Raw genomic sequence first — 16925 nt, 5'->3', positions numbered from 1 at the left:
CTTGCTCCTGCTCCCTTCTGCCTATAAAAGTCTTTCATTTGTACAGCTCCTTGGAGCTCCTTTCTCTCTGCTAGATTGGATGCTGCCCGATTCATGAATTGTTGAATAAAGCCAATATGATATTTCAAATCTACGCTGTTGAATTTTGGTTTGTAACAGTTTGGTGGCAACAGTGGGATCCGAAGGAGACTTCCGATGGCTTCGGGGATGAGAAACAAGGCGTTGGTACCCATAAGACCTTTGAGTTCTCCATCGTTTTTGCTGTTTCCAAAAACTGTGGGTTGTTCCTCTTGAATACAAGATCCACTGTGTTTGTGTTGAGCTCCCGATCTAAGTGGTTTTCCAGACCAGGGTTAAGTGGTCAGTCTAGACTGACAGGATGCTGTAACAGAGCATGAGTCTTAGCTCTTGGTTACTCCGCAGGCTTAGCAGGTCAGCTTGAGCTGGTAGATGGTTCTACCAGGAGCCTGAGTCCCTGGCCCTTGGTTAGTCCACAGTCCCCATGTGGTAGGATTTGCTGGTTCAGTCTGTTGTTCTAGTCAGTGGAGATGAGTGGAAGAAACGTGTGCTCCATCCACACCCAGTCCTTGAAAACTTCCCACATGCGTTTTACATGCATTCCCCTCTGTTGACTATCGATGAGTTCTGAGGAAATGGTGAAGGCAGCGTGTGGAGGAATGGTGGGTTTCTGCATGACTGCATGGAAGAGTGCCGCCCCCTCAATCTGAACAACCAGCCGGCACTTCTAGAAATGAAAGACATCCCATCACCATGGATTAGAAGACTCCTTATTGTGAAGGTGTCAACATTATCCAAAGAGATCAACAGGTGCAGTGCAGTCCTTATCAAAATCCCAATGACAGTTTGTGCTGAAATAGAAAAGACCATCCTAAAATTCTTATGGAATCTCAAGTAAGAGCAGATACCCAAAAGAATCCTGAAAGGAAGTACTAAGTTGGAGGACTCATTCTTCCTGATTTAAAGCTTGCTACAAATCTACAATATCAAAACAGCATTGTAATAACATAAAGACAGACATATAGACCAATGAAACAGAATTGAGAACCCAGAAATAAACCCTCCCCTGTGTGATCAAATGATGTTTGACAAGGACGCAAAGATTATTCAGTGAGGAAAAGACAGTCTTTTCAACAAGTTGTTCTGGAAAAGTGGTTGTCTACATGCAAAAGAATGAACTCTGACCCTTACCTGACACCATATGTAAAACTAAATTCCCCATCGATCAAAGACCTAAATGCAAGAGGTAAAACTATAATACCCTTAGAAGAAAACGCAGGACAAAACTTTACAAAATTGGATTTGGCAATGATTTCATGGGTATGATACCCAAGGCGCAGGCAATAAAATTAAAAAGTATGTACACTGGACTTCATGAATATTAAAACTTTTGTGCCTCAAAAGACATTATCAACAGTAAAAACAACCCACATGATGGGAGCCCGTATTTGCAAACCATGTGTCTGACAAGGGCTTAATATCCAGAATAGACAGACAACTCCTAACCTCAAACAACAAAAAAACAACCCAAATTGTAAATGAACAAAGTACTTGAATAGACATTTCCTCAAAGAAGATAATGCGAATGACCAATAAGCCTATGAAAAGATGCTCAACATCACTAATCATTAGGGAAATGCAAGTCAAAAATGCACCTGACATTCATTAGGATGGCGTATATCAAAAAGAGAAGAAGAAAAGAAGTGTTGGCATAGATGTGGAGAAATTGGAACTCTTGTGCACTGTGGTGGGAATGTAAAATGGTGTAGTTGCTGTGGAAATCAGTATAGCATTTCCTATACGGTATACGGTAATTCTATTACCGTAGGACCCAGCAACTCCACTTCTGGATATATACCCCCAAAAGAATTGAAAGCACATTCTCGAACTCATATCTGCACACCCGTGTTCATAGCATCATTACTCATAATAGTTTAAACATGGAAGCACCCCAAGTGTCTGTCCACGGATGAATAGATGAGCCAAATGTGGTATGTCCATGCAATGGCATATTATTCATCCTTAAAAAGTAAGGACACTCGAGATATGGTACACCATGGATGAACTTTCAGAATATTATGCTAAATAAAATTAGCTGCAAAAATACAATCTTGTGTGATTTCCCTTATAAGAGGTACCTGAAATGGCCACATTCAGAGAGACAGTAAGTAGAATGGTGTTTGCCAGGGGTTTGGAGGTGGGAGGAATGGGAGGTTGCTGATGAATGGGTATAGAGTTTCAGTTTTGCGAGATGAAGAGGGTTCTGAAGATGGATTGTGGTGATGGTTGCACAGCAATATTATTGTGTTTAATACACTTAAAATGTACTTAACGTTCTTAATGATATGTACACAGAAAAATGGTTAAGATGGTAAATTTTATGGGTATTATAGGTATTTTACTTCAATAAAGATATATTTTAGGGGCTGGCCCTGTGGTTGAATGGTTAAGTTCGTGCGCTCTACTTCGGTGGCCTGGGGTTCGCCAATTCAGATCCTGAACACAGACCTACACACCGCCCATCAAGCCATGCTGTGGCAGCATCCCACATAGAAGAACTAGAATGACCTACAACTGGGATACACAACTATGTACTGGGGCTTTGGGGAGAAAAGAAAAAAAAAAGGAGGAAGATTGGCAACAGATGTTAGCTTAGGGCCAATCTTCCTCACCAATAAAAAAAAAAAAGTGTACTTTAAACAAAGCAAAACCTGTATTTTAGTAAAAATGGGAAAATCCAAAGAAATGAGCAGAGGACACCTTAGTCTTGCCATTTGTACTCTTTCATTTTGACCCTGATATTCTGTCCCAGCAGTTTTACCTGAGACAACTTTGATCAGAGCTAATGTTTTGATTCTGTGCCTAATAAAACCTTGAAATCAGACTTAGACAAAACATGTAAAAATTTGTCTTGAAATGCATTTTTCAGAGCAAACTTTTTAAAAATTTGAATTTATTTTTTGTATTAGTTTCAGATGTATGACATAATGCTTTGATATTTGTATATCTTGCAAAATGATCACCACAAAAAGTCTAATTAACATCTATCATCATACAGTTACAAATTTTCTTTCTTGTGATGAGAACTTTTAAGATTGACTCTGTTACCAACTTTCAAATATGCAGTACAGTATTACGAATTCCTTGATCGATTTCTTTAAAACATAGTCCAGTAAAACAATTCTGGTGTATCCGTTTTTAATTCACTGGAATTATTTTTTATCAGAATCAGTTATTTTTCCTGCAAATGGCTGGGCTTTTTTTATCCACATCATAACATAGTGAGTACAGATTCTTCTATTTTAGGTTTTGTTTAGGTGTCATCATTCTACCAAGTCAGTTTTCCTGAATCTCATTATTCATTTCAAAGTGTGATCAGATGTATTTCTTGTTTCATGGATGTTTAGTCAGTGATAGATTTTACCAGGTGCCATTTTAACCATTAGCAGTTTTATTTTGTGTGCATTAATTTAACTACTAATATTTACCATGTAGGCTCTAAGTCTTTGGGGAGTTTACTGGGGGGACTTCTTTGATTTGCAGAGATTCCATTTTGACTCGGCTCTTAAGGCACATGCTGTTTCCTCAGAGGCTCTGCAGCCCCGCTCCGTTTGTGAAACAGAAAGGGTGTGCTCAGATCTGCTTCCAAGGCCCAGGCAGGTGGAAGCACACAGTGCTTCTGATGGGCCTTTGCCAGTTTGGAAGCAAGGCTTGCTGTTCTCTGTGTGAATGAATGAACAACCTGAAAGAGAGGCCGTGGTAGATGCCTGGATGCCCAGTTTGCGTGGCAGTGACATTATCTCCTCCTCTTCAGCTAGAAGGTTAATGTAGGAGGGAGCACTGGTCGTTTCCACTGTTTCCCTCTCCCTTCCCCTTTAGAATAGAGAACCCGCTTTCCTTCAGGCAGCAGTCGAACAAACTACAAGATAAAATTCCTGACCTCTCTTGCAGCTAAGAGTGACCAGAGAAAGTTCAGGCCAGTGTGTGTGACCAGAAGTCTGCTGTGGCACTGTGGGGAGGCTGCTCAGAGGGAACTGACCTAGCCGGGAGGACCCGCTCTGCCCTCCTGTTCTCCTGCCCACAGTCTGGAATGCAGACAGGGTTGCTGGTCAAGGTCAGAGCTCCAGCAGCCATCCTGGACCGTGGACAGCCTCGAAGATGGAAACCACATAGGAAAATTCTGGAGCAGAAAGACAGATGATCTGTGAACTGCAATGGTGGGAATTCTGGGATTAATTTGTACTGCCAGCCTCTAGGGGTTTTTTTATATGAGAAAGAAACAACTCTCTCCTGTTCGTGCCAGTTATTTAGTGTTTTCTAGACTACATAGCCAAATCTAATCCTAACCAATGTTGATGTTTTGCCATGGAATCCCTGTGTGACCTTCGACGAGATAGGACCCTTCTCTGGGACATATCCCCTTGTGCATAGCGGCAGAGCAGGTGTGAAGGCAGATGGCCTGATTGTGATATCTGGTGCTTTTGCCCGGCTGACATCTAGGTTCTCTTCCACTGGGAACAGATGGAGGTGCAGGCGGTGAGGTGGGGGCAGGGCACCAAGACCTGCCTCAGGGGCAGAGCCATGGGTGTGTTGTCCATGCGTGCATGGCAAGGCTGGGCTCACATGTACGAGCTGTCCTCGGGCTGGCACAGGGCCCCTTTTGTCTGCAAGTCTTGGACACGAGGCCTGGTTGACTGGCAGGTTGTCCCCCACTGTTCCCCTGTAGTAGAGAGCGTTCTGTGTGTCTGCTACCCGAACATCAGCCCATGTGACACCCCATCCAGTATCGGTGGAGCCTGATGACCTGTCCTGGCTGAGCACGTGCTTATGCTTGCACATCTTACCCCACACTGTACAGTTGGGAGGTGGTCAGTGTCCAGAAGATTAGAGAGAGCTCCGGCTTCCTTGGCCAAGGCTCAGCCTCTTCCCTTCAGGTTTCTTTTGGAAATGAGAGGCCTTAAGATCCTAGAGGATTCCCGCCCACCCCCTCTCTATTCGGGGCCATTGTCCTTTCTGCATTTTCGCATGTGCACAGGCACACCCACTCACGCTGACCTTATGTGGGGACCAGGAGGTGCAGTCAAAAAAGAGCAGAGACCAGGGAAGTGGCAAGGCAGGAGAGAGAGAGATTGGAGGCAGCTCTCCCACAGGGCAGTAGCGTCCATTCTCCTAGATACGTGCCTGGGGGCACAGAGATGGGCAGAGGGATCCCCAAGGTTCCCAGGTCTCTACAGATTCCAGAGCCGTCCCTGGCCCAGCCTGGAAAGGACAGGACTGGGGTCCTGCAGTCCCCCTCTGTGAGCACCTGGAAGTGTGATGAGGCCATCATCCCCTTTGCAGACCTTGGGTGCAGGAGAGAAGCCCTCAGTGAGTGTCCTCCTGTATAAAGTGGAGAGCACCCGGCGGGTGACTCCAAGGGTTCCATGGCTCACAGCGTGTCTGTTGGGCTGGCTTCTCCGTCGATGACCCACTGCTCTGAGAGCCTGAGAAAACGCTTTCCACTCCCTGGAGATCCCTTAGAACCGAGTAGCCCTGGGGGCTTGGGTGGATGAGACTTGGGATAAGGAAGAAGCCAGAGCACCGGACACCAAGTCCAGATTCCAGGGAGAAGACTAGTCCTTGGTGGATCCTCGGGGTCCTCATTACAAAGTAGGGAGGCATCATTGTCTTGGCTGAGGTTGGGTGCCTCATGAGTGCAGAGGACACCCTGGTGGGGGACAGAAAGACGAGGGGAAAGGCAGACTCCTGAGATTCCCCCCACTCCCTGGAAGCCTGCAGGTCCTGCTCTTCTACCCCGGGACACTGGAGACCCTCTGCCTTGAGGACACCCAAAGAAAGCAGCCTTTCTGCTTGGGGGAGTTCCTGCCTGGGCTGCAGTGCTAGTGCTGGCCACCAGGGGGCAGAGGCTTCCAGTGTCAGTGATGGCCACTGAGTTTTTGTTCTTTTCGATTGTATTGAGATATAATTGATATACAGCACTGTATAAGTTAACATTGCTGTGTGATATATTTGAAAGTTGCTAAGAAAGTAGGTCCTGAAACTTCTCATCACAAGGGAAAAAATTTTTTTTATTTTGGTGTGGATGTTGACTAAACTTATTGTGGTAATCAACACGTAGTATATGTAGATCAAGTCTTTATGCCGAGCACCTACAATTTACATGGTGGCCACTAGCGTTGCTTGGGCTCCTGGAGGAGCGAAGAGTCATGCAGTGGTCTTTCTGGCTGCCCCGCCTCAGAAACAACTAGCCCCTCCAATTACTAGCCCTCATCTCCACAGTCAAAGTGGGTCAGAAGCAGGAGGAAGGTGCAAGGTCTTCCCATTGCTTCATTCAGCAGCTGTGTGCTGAGCACTCCCCCTGTGCCAGGCACCCGGGTGGCCCCCGTGCGGGCTGAAAATGACCGAGTGGTCCCCGCCTGCGGGGAGCTCACAGTCTGGAGGAGAGATGGACAACAGCAAAGACCTGAGAAAGAAAAGGGCAGGTGCTGTGGAGAACACAGCAGGGGGCTGTGAGGGAGGGCTGGGGGTCAACTGGGCAGGAGGGTCTGAAGGCCTCACTGGAGTGACATTTGCTGTGACCACAATGACAAGAGGGAGCCAGCCCTGCACGAGTCTGGAGCAGTGTGTCAGGGAGAAGGCACCACTGGTGCAGTCTTGCTGACAGAAGTAGGTTTGGCCAGAGGAGGTTAGAAAGGTGGCGCTGTGGCCAGAGGGCACTGGGGAGGAGAACAGGAGATGGGGTGGAAGGTAGGGCCAGGGCCTGGGAGGCTGTTAGTTACCTTTTCCTCTCTGACTACGTTGCCCCTAAACCTTGCATTTGAAAACGACAAATGTTTACCATCTCACCATTTGTGTGGATCAGCAATCAGGCACGTTTTTGCTGGGTTCCTCTGCCTCAATGTGTTTAACAGTTTGGGGCTGTGGCCTCAACTGAGGCTCGACTGGGAGAGGATTGGCTCCAAGTGCACTCTCAGCTTTCAGGACTCGGTTTGGACTGAGAGCCTGAGTTCCCTTCTGTCTGGTGGCCTGGGCACCCCCTTGCTTCTCTCCTCTAAGGGCCACATTAGGGCACACTGGGCAGTCCAAAACACCAGTGCTCGATTCCCCAGTTCCAGGGATACAATAGACTGAGAGAGAGATGGAACCAAGAGAGGGAGGAAGAGGAAAGCAAGAGACTTTGTGTAATTAAAATTCAGACAAGACACCCCATCACATTGGCTGTATGCTATTGGTCAGAAGACAGTTACTAACCACTGAGTGGATCCACAGGGAGGTGTATCCCATGGGTGAGATTTACTGGGTACCACTGTGGAGGTTGTCCACCCCATAGGCCAAGATGAGGCCCTTGGGTCTCATTTTAAATATAACACAAAACAATTGAATGGTTTTATGCCACAGGATGACAATACCTGAATTTCCATTCATTTCACCCCCCCTCATGACGCTGACCTGAAAATGCGGCCAAGTTGGAAGCGACTGCTGCAACGTCACAGTGCTGGGTTCTCCAACGTCACAGTGCTGGGTTCTCCAACGTCACAGTGCTGGGTTCTCCAACGTCACAGTGCTGGGTTCTCCAACGTCACAGTGCTGGGTTCTCCAACGTCACAGTGCTGGGTTCTCCAACGTCACAGTGCTGGGTTCTCCAACGTCACAGTGCTGGGTTCTCCAACGTCACAGTGCTGGGTTCTCCAACGTCACAGTGCTGGGTTCTCCAACGTCACAGTGCTGGAACCCAGGCCTGCTTTGAGTGGTGCTCCATGCTACATCTCACCCCTTCTCCTAATTCTTCCATCTCTAAGTTTGTGCCTTAGATACATGTGACACCAGCCCACAGAGGTTATGGATATTATCTCATATCTACCTGATGATGTCCCTAAGAAGTAGATTGTAGCCTGATCCCCATTGTGCAGGTTTGGAGACTGGAGAGGACCTGAGAGGCACAGTGACTTCCCCAGGACGCAGAACTGGTAAGAAAACGGAGGTCTGAATTCAGCTGTGTCTCTTCAAAGCTACGACCCTAGTTAGGTTTCCAGGGAGCCGTGGCTAGGGCAGTGCTGGCTCACTGTGTACCCTTCAGGAGATGACGTGGGGAACGAGGGTGAGCAATAGCTGTTCAGGGGGGCTTGGGAGAGTGATTGCACAAAGTGGCCCTGGTAATGACTCTTGAAAAAGTGACCTCACTTCCTTGGTCGTGGAGCTCAACAGAACTTAGGACTCTGCTACCAATCAGGCACCCACAGCCCCCTATCCAGCTCACTTGACTGGAGTGCTCAACAGACAAGGACGTTTTGTGGTTGGGTCCCAACTTTCAGGGATTCTGGGCTCAGAAAGGCCCAGAAAGAGAATCGTTTTTGTCGTTGTAGATGTTAGCTTACCCGTCATCCCCAACACATCTGGCCATTTGGCAGGAGGCACCCAAAGGTAACACGGGGCAGCCCAGGGCAGGCCATGCAGACCAGGATGCAGCTGTGATCCCACCTGAGCAGCCCCACACCCCTCGCCCTGATCGTGTGCGTGTGTGCGTGTGTGCTTGTGTGTGTGTGAGAGTGTGGAAGGAGGAAGGCAGGGATGAGGGGTGGATCTTTCCTGGGCAGGAGCTGGTTGTTAGGGTGGGAAGCCTGTTGGGCCTGTCGTGCTCAGACCCCAGGTCGTGGCTGGCAGCATGAGAAGGTGAGCTCCTCCACTCCTAGTTACCGAGCCCTAGAGGTGTCATCTCCTTCCCTCCTGACTGGAGATCTCTGTGCCTGAACTGAGGAACAGACTTCCCCTTGGGAGCTGGTCCCAGTGGCAGTGTGCAGGCAGCCCCTGATTCCTCCTGGCCTGGCTCTCGGGCACTGTCTTTGCAGAACTCCACTCAGGAGAGCCTCGAGGAGCTGGCGGGTGGGTTTAACCGCTCCAACTCTGTAGACAAGGGGCAGGAGCAGGAGGCCACATTCACCATCCAGCGCTGGTCCGAGGTGAGAGAGCAGCACAGGGTCTCCACATTCAGGACCTCGAGATGACTGGGTGGGACCAGCACCCAGACTCAAATCTGGGGACTCCCTGAGGCCCGGCCAGGGCTTTCCCACGTGAGCATCCCACAGGCCTGATCCCAGAGAAATCTGGCCCTCCACACAGAGCTCACCTGCTACGTAATAGAGTAGAAATACACTCTTCGCACATTTGTTGGAATAGCAGAGAAAAATTTTATGTTGTCTTTGCATTTGGCTGCTATTTTCTTTTAACTCCCGCCCGGGAATCCCGTGGAGCAGTTGGCTCCACTGTCCGGGTAAGCCCTTCCCTTACAAATCATCACACCTGATAGGGCGGTTTGTACGAAAATGGGGTGGGAGTAAGGTGTTGTGTACATTTCTCTGCAACTTGTCATCTCGCAGAACCCATCGAGTCATTGTAGGCCCACCAGGCCAGGAGCTGTGGCCTTACTCATCTTCATAGTATCCCATAAAGGAGGTCATTTGCCACAGCCCTTCAGCCTCTAGATGTTGCTGGACCTTGGCAGGATTCAATTCTGTTGCCATTTCAGCAGTGCGCAGGGAACACGTTAAGTGTGTCCTCACAGGCTGTGTTAGTGTGCTGGGTCTGCCATAACTTGGGGCCATAGACTGGGTGGAAGGCCCCTGAGGCAGACTGGCCCCGGACCGGGCTCTGTCTTTCTAGTGCTCCACCCGGGACCTCTGTGAGGAGCTCGTGGAGGGGTTCAAACTCTCCATCTCCCTAGACGAGGGGCAGGTGCCTCAGGCCAACAACAGCCTTGCTGGTCTGCGGTAAGTGTGGGCACAGAGGGGTCTCCACACTCAGGACCCCAAGATGACAAGGTAGACCCAGACCCAGCCTGGAATCTGGCAACTGCCCTGGGGCCCTCCCAGGAATGTGCTTTCCACAGAGCCTTCCCCTCCATGTCAGGAGCAGACCAAGCCTCAGGCTGTTTGGAGGGATGTCACGCAGCCCATGCTGTGTCCTGTTCCAGTTCTGACCTCGTGATCTTGAGCAGCCGCCTGGAATCCCTACCCCTCTCTTTCCCAATATCTACAGCAGGGAAGTTTGTTGATGACTCACGGGGACAACACTCTTAACACAGGCTATTGATACAGGGAGGTGTTATTGTTTCCCAGCTGACAGAACATCTTGAAGGTGCCAGCTGTTTATTATTTCTCCCCAAATCAGACTTTTAAAGCCTAGAACATTTTCCTGTGTGGGCACACATGTTCCTCCTCTTGCGTGAGTTCCTGAGGTGACGGGAGTTTCTGGGCTGAGCTCCAGACCCTGATCCTCCTGGGGGCTCCTGGTGATGCCGCGGTGTGTCTCTCTTTGTCCACTCGGTGTGAAAAGGACTCAACCCTGTCCCTCCATCGGGCCTGATCATGCTGACCCCAAGGCAGGCACAATGGAGAAGGCGACAGAGTCCCTGGCACCAGCCTCCCCAGGGGGAAACAGCTACGTTGCCACCTCGCCCTGCCCCCACCACACCTTCGACACCACCCAGCAGGTGTTGGGCCAGCTGTCCCACAGGTGAGAGCTGCTTCCTCCTCAGCGCAGCTCTGGGTCTCCCACCTGCTACCTGTGTGTCTGGAGAATGTCAACACACCTCTCTGAGCTTCACTTTGCTCTTCCGAAAGTGGAGTGGTCAGAAGATGAACCTCGTGCGGTTACTGGAGGAAATCATGGGATAAGCTGTGGCAGGTACTTCCCTGGCGCCTGGCTCTGCAGAAAGGACTGCTGGACATGCTGGACATTTTCATCTTTATTAATTCTCTCTCTCCCATGGAGAAGCTCTCTGCCTCACTCCGAACTGTCCCATGGCTTTCCTGAGTTTGGAAAGCCTCATGGAAAGCAACCTCTTTTCCCATTTGTAAAGAACTTTTGAGATTCCATCCAGCTGGTCCTGGTCCTTGTCCTTGGGGTAGCCAAATTAGGGATTTCCAGGGGCGGGCAGAGGAGGCCTGGAGCCATGTCGACACCTGGGGAGGTTCCGGTTGAGTTCATTTTTCAACAATCTCTGTTAAATACGTACTCCGTGCAGGCACTTTCCTGGCCAATAAGGTCATTTAGTAAATGGAGCAGACTCAATCCTTGGGCGTGAGATCCTGTCTTAGAGTGGGACAGTCACTCTAGACATCATAAGCAGTCATGTTCACAGCATATTGGATGTCACACCCCCATGGCCTCTTGTAGATATGGATGCATCTTGCCGTATTCCATCCAGGGTGACCAACAGGAGCTTCATCTAAGAACGTGAGTGGTCTTTGGGTGCAGAAGGCAGGCCTCCTGTCTCCACAGAAGAGCCTGGGAGTCTCTGGGGGCTGTGGCTGGGGAAGGACTGACTGGCAGAACTCTGGATCTCGCACAGGTTTGATTCCCATGAGAGGGCTGAGGTCTGGGGCCTTGCCCTTCATGAGGACATGAGTCAAAGAGACCTGTGGGTGGGGTCGCAGCCTCCCTGAGAAGCAGAGGGGAGGGGACTGAGTGGGCCTTGAGAGACCCATCCTTTCCACAGTCCCATGTCACCCTGTGCCCTCTCCACATCCACTTGTCCTAACCACCACCACCGGGGCCCCAGATAGTAGGTGTGGCGAGCCGCCTGCTCACCAATCTGCCTCCAACCTAAGTCCTCATGCTCATGTGCATGGGGGATGGGGTCGGCTCTGGCCAGGCCCTGGGAGAAGAGTGTCAGTGGGCAGATGAGACTCCCACAGGCTCTCTGTTAGACCTGGTCGATGACCAGGCCTTCCACTGCACGGACAGCCACAGGGGGTTGGGTGTGGGCTGGGCCATCCTGTGGGTCCTCGACCCAGATAAGGGAGCTGTGGGAGCACGGTGTGGAAGGAAAGGCCAGGCTTCAGACTCCACTTCACACGACTCTCCCCACTGTCCTCTCTCTCATGCTGGGCACCTGGCCAGAACAGAACTCTCAGACTTCCATGCAGCCCCTGCACTGTCCCTTTTTCAAGGTAAAGGGGCTGTACGTGCAGGTTACCTTACCTAGCTCTGTCCTGAATTGCTGTGACCCTGTGATCCTGGTCTAGTTGGAGCTTCTAGAAGCCACTGAGGCAGAGCCAGAGGGTAAGGGGGGCTGCAGGCTGTGAAGACTATCTGGGGCGGGTTCATGGGCTGGGTATTCCTGTAAGGGCAGTGGGATCTTTCCTGTTTGGGGTAAGGCAATGGAAAGTCAGTCATGTGGGTGAACCCTTCTCTTTATCCTGCTCCAGTGCCAGCTCCAGGTCTCCAGCCAGCTGCAGAACCACAACAGTGGCCAGTTGCGGAGGTAGAGCCAGCTCCAGCTCCAGCTCCATTGATACCACCACCTGTAGCGCCGGAGTCAGTATCACCGCCATCAGCAGTGTTGGAGCTGGAGCAAGGACCAGCATCAGCTCCAGCGGGAGTGGCAGCTCCTGAGCTGGAGTCACCTGGACCACCAGGTCTAATGGGAATTCCATCACCAGCTCCAAAAATACAGCGGCTCGAAACCCAGAGCCTTCCTGCACCAGGCCTGTGGCGGGTAAGAACCCCCTGAGCGAGGAGAAGCCTAACCTCCCGGCCTTCCCTCCTAAGCAGGTCGCAGAACAGCTAACGATCGTGGACGCGGGGAGCAGCTGGGCTCTCAGGGCAGGGTGGGGCAGGCCTTCCCCCTGCCATCAGCTGCCCCAGACCTGATCTGGACTCCTATGATCTGGGTCCACATCCCGGCTCCACCCCTTCCCTACCAAATGACCTGGGCAACTTCCTGAAGGCCCACGCCTTTGCTGTCCACCTGTGGACAGTAGAAGAGGACACTAACAGGACCTGCTGCACAGGGTGGCTGTGCCCAGTAAATGGGGAAGAAGAGATGGGAAGCCGGGTGGGGCCTGAGCCATTGGGTGGGGCAGCGTCCTGGGTCATCCTGTGCTGGGTGTCCTCAGTGGACAGAGAATACAACCCAGGGGCTCCCACGAGGCTCAGGCCACATCCTCAGCTTCCTCAGCTCCACCTCTAAACTGTGAGCCCTGCCTGGGATTTTAGGGGCTGCAGACACAGAGCTGGGGTGTGGCAGGGCCAAGTGACACTCCCCGTGTCCCAATAGCTCTTCAGGAAGTTGGTGCCCTCTCAGTGCCTGAGTCCACTTGGGGCAAGAGAAACAAGCATGGGAACGAGCACCGTCTGGGGGTCTACCAACCACTTCAAAGTGTGGTCAACTGTGTTATCACCATCTGCCTGGGGAACCCAAGTATGATGGCCTGGGACAGGGTTAAAGTCATGGAGCTCTGGATTCAGGTGGCCCAGGGATGCTGTGGGAGGCCAGTGCGCTCCCTCTCTGGGGCCTTGGGAGCTGCTGCTGCTCCTTTATCAGGTCTCAGGATTGAAGTGTGTGGTCTAAGGTCCTGCACAGTCCCTAGGCCCTTCCTGCCAGGGACATGCAGACCTGGAGTCCAGGTCCCAGCAGTAGGATGCGCACTTCCTACCTGGCTCCTTCCTTGGGTGGAGCTAAAATCCTGCTCTCTGTGAGTGTTCCTCTTTGGGTCCTAAATGTGCCCTTGCAGGGCTCCCTGAGCACCTGTCTTTTCCAGGACGGGAGATTTAAATTGAAGGGGACTGAAGCCAGAGCAAGCGAGGCCCCAGCGCCCCACCGACAGCTCATTCTTTTCCCTTCCCAGGAGTGTGACATCCTAACGAACTTCTCACAACACGCTGTTGTCTCTGCTCTGCAGAATATCTCCTTAGACCGTCTGGAGAAAACGTGGGGGAGTTTCCTGGTCGGTGGGCCTCTGCACACGAGACCTGGTAGAGGAGGGACCTCCCGTATGTCTGCCATTGCCCCTCAGTCACCGGGGAACGCCTGGGAGGCGGCAAACCCTGGGGACAGGGCCTGGGCAGGAGGGGGGCTCCCTAAGCCTCCTGGGGTCCTGAGTGCACCAGTTCTGCTTCAGGAATCAGTTTCCTTGAATGGCAGGTGCTGCTGGGCTGAGCGAAATCGGAGATTTTCAAGTGCTGACTTGATAGCAACAGTTGAAGCTCACCCTGGTCACAACAGAGCTGCTCCATAGCAACGGGAACGGAGGCCCCAGGTGACCACAGGAGAGCCCCGTCCCCAGTCCCACGGAGACCTGAGTGCTCAGAGGAGCCCAGTGAGAGCACTCGTGCAGGCTGTTTGCATCCTGTGGGGTCTCAAATAAAAGGGGTTTGCACTCAAGCCCCCACAGGCATTAGTCCTCCATGTATCCTTCCTTCTTTCCCCTCCCCTCAGGGAGAGCTCTGAAAATTTAACAGCCTGTGCAGCAAAGACAAGTCTCTGAGCAGAAAACTGATGACCAAGGTCGAGTGGAGGCGGGAGGTCTGGAAAGAGAGGAGTGTGTGGGGGAGGGGGACAGGGCAGGGTGTGGTTTGATAGTTTCTCACTTAAACTTTCTCTGAAAAATCCCAGTGTGTCTTGTCCAGATTAGCAAGAGGAGGGATCTCTTTGGTCCACGGGCAGACGGGCTGCAGCCTGTGGGCAGGGGGCCCTGGTCACGGGACGTGGTGGTGCTGGCTGGGCTGGTCCAGGAGGGGCTGCCGAGCTGGCACAATGAGCAGGTCTCTGGCTTCTGTGCAGGTCCATCCTGCCAGACTTAGCTTCTTGCAGGCTGTGGGGTGGGTGAGGTGGGTGAGGGTTCCTATCTTCCCTCCACCAGCCCAGAGTGTCCTCAGGAAGCCAAGCTCCCGCTGCTCCTGCTGTCTTCACCACGTCTCCAAGGGGGGTGCAGCCCGCCCGCCCCAGGGATGGGCATGGCAGGGATTCCCACAGGCCAGGTGGACAAACAGGCTGGGCTCAGTCTGGAGCAGAGTCAGATCCGGGTGCATTCTGGGACTCCCCACTGGGCCCCTAGAACAGTCCCTGCTACTCAGTCACAGGAGTCTCACCTGAGTGCCCAGCTGGCAATGATGTATGTCCCAGCTGGCTGAGGAGAAGTGTCTGGCCACCTGAAGGATTCTTAGTGGATGCTTCCTGAGCAGACGTTGGAAGCTTCATGTAAGCGAGGCAGCAAAGTGTCCTGTCACCCCCTTCCCTGTTGATCAGAGGTGGCACCTTGGGGTCCACGTCCTGAGTGGATGAAGAAAGAGTTCTGTTCAGGGGAATGTCCTGAGGGGCTCCTTAGGGAAGCGAAGGCTTTGGCGTGGCCTCCGTTCCAGCCTGGGGGCCAGACTCTCCAGGGCCTGGGCCAGGCAGGAGCCACTCACCCAGGCTCCCAGGACACCCCGCCCTCTCCATCCACGTCTCGGCCAAGGACACACCTGAGAACTGAGGGCACAGGGCTCCGGTCAGGGGTGGGGATGGGTGTTAGGTGAGCACATGAGAACAGGGCCTCTGGCTGGGAGGGGCAAGTGGCCTCTCCTCTGTGGCCCTGAGCAGCTCGCTGCCCCTGTTGGGCCTCTGTCTCCTCATCGGGGAGATGCAGGCATCATGGTCCTGTGGCGCAGGCCTCAAGGCGGGTGATGGGCTAAAAGCGGGGAGAGGAGCATGCGGAGCTTTCTGCCCTGCTCCCCCTGGAGGGGTGAGGGGAGGGCAGTGATGACGGTCATGGCACGAGTCCTCAGGAGACCCTGTGAGGGAGGGGGAGGACTCACCCTTTCCAGACGAGGAAACAGGCTCAGGGAGGCCAGGCCAGGCCACACTCAGAGTGACAGTTGGAGCTGGGCTTGTTCTAGAATCCTAGCACACTGGAGGTTGGAGTAGCCTTGGTGGCAGTTGGCTGGGGTCAGATGTCCAGGGTCAAAGGCCGGTGGTGCTGGGGAGAAGTGGGGGGAGGGGAGCATGGCCTCACTGACTTGTCCTCCATCCTGGCAGGAGGGGCCCTCCACGTTTGCCACCCTGCAATACACCACAGAGAGTCCAGAACAGCAGGTGGGGGTACCTGGGGAAGGAGCTCTGCCCACCCAGCCGGAGGCCTCAGACTCAGAGAGCAGGGCCCTGGCTCCTGCAGCCCTGCCTCCTGGAGCCACAGTGCCTGAGTCCCAGTAGAGGTGACAGGAGGAGGCCCTGGAGAGCTGGTGCAGGATGGATTTGCGGTGGGGAGGGCCAGGGACCACGTTCCCTGTCACTTGTGGGAACCTGGCCCTGGGAGGTGATAGGAGGAGTGCGGGGTTCTTGGGGTGTGAAGGGAGGGAGTTGAGGGGAGGCTGCTAAGTGTCCTCGGCGGCTCCTCGTGGGAGCTCAGGGGTGGGCCAGGACGCCGAGGGGAGGACTTTTCAGGGGAGGGTCTGCGGGGGACTTGAGAGCAAGGGCTCATCCCCTCCCACCCGGATGTCACAGGGCGTTGTCCCCTTCTTGGCCTTTCCTTGGTGATCTGGTGATGCTGCACCTGGTGATGGGTGACTATCAGGAGGTGAGTGAGGGTGGGGACTGGGCAGGGGCACCCGGATCCTGAGGCTTGGGGTACGGGAGCCCCAAACTGAGCCCTGAGCTCTCTGCACCTGGCACATCTCTTCTCAGGGGAGCCTCGAGCCACCCTGGGAGCTGGGGCGTCCGGCCCATCTCAGGGATGGGTGAACAGAGGGTCCGTGTGACACACCCGTTCCGTCCCCAGGCTGGTGAGGCGGCAGAGCCACCTGAGGGAGGGCACAGCTGTGAGAGGTTTGTGAGCTGGACTCAGCCTCTCCCTCCTGCGGGGCCCACAGTGGGACAGAGAAGTTGGGCCCCTCCAGTCAGGCAGCAGGTGAGTGGCTGAGCTGTCCCTTCTGCCTGAGGCCGCAGCCTCCAGGTCTGTCATCTGAGAGGGTTGGGCTACAAGGTCCCTCGGCCTCAGCCCCATGTCCTCCTTCTCTGGAGCCCAGAGCCTGGCCCAGTTCCAAGGCCTGCTTTCTCTGTGTGCCCGGCGCCTCTGGGGACCTGGCGGTGGTACCGCATGAGAAACGGGGGGCATAGAGGCTAGTCATGGCCAGGGGCTCTGTCTGATGGA

General features: G+C 52.9%; 1 long non-coding RNA gene across 1 annotated transcript; it reads right to left on the bottom strand.

Annotated features, from left to right (window-relative positions):
* Positions 1 to 6065: 6065 nt before the first annotated feature.
* On the bottom strand, positions 6066 to 15730 carry LOC139080672 (uncharacterized). Its single transcript, XR_011535371.1, has 3 exons — positions 15595 to 15730; positions 14890 to 15070; positions 6066 to 7651 (listed from the first exon to the last, which is right to left on the bottom strand). It is a non-coding gene; the product is annotated as an uncharacterized lncRNA (long non-coding RNA).
* Positions 15731 to 16925: the final 1195 nt, after the last annotated feature.

This window comes from Equus przewalskii, chromosome 31 (genome assembly GCF_037783145.1).
Source record: "Equus przewalskii isolate Varuska chromosome 31, EquPr2, whole genome shotgun sequence".
NCBI classification, from domain to species: Eukaryota; Metazoa; Chordata; class Mammalia; order Perissodactyla; family Equidae; genus Equus; species Equus przewalskii.
Note: the sequence above shows the minus strand (reverse complement) of the source record. Positions and strands in the feature narration are given on the sequence as shown.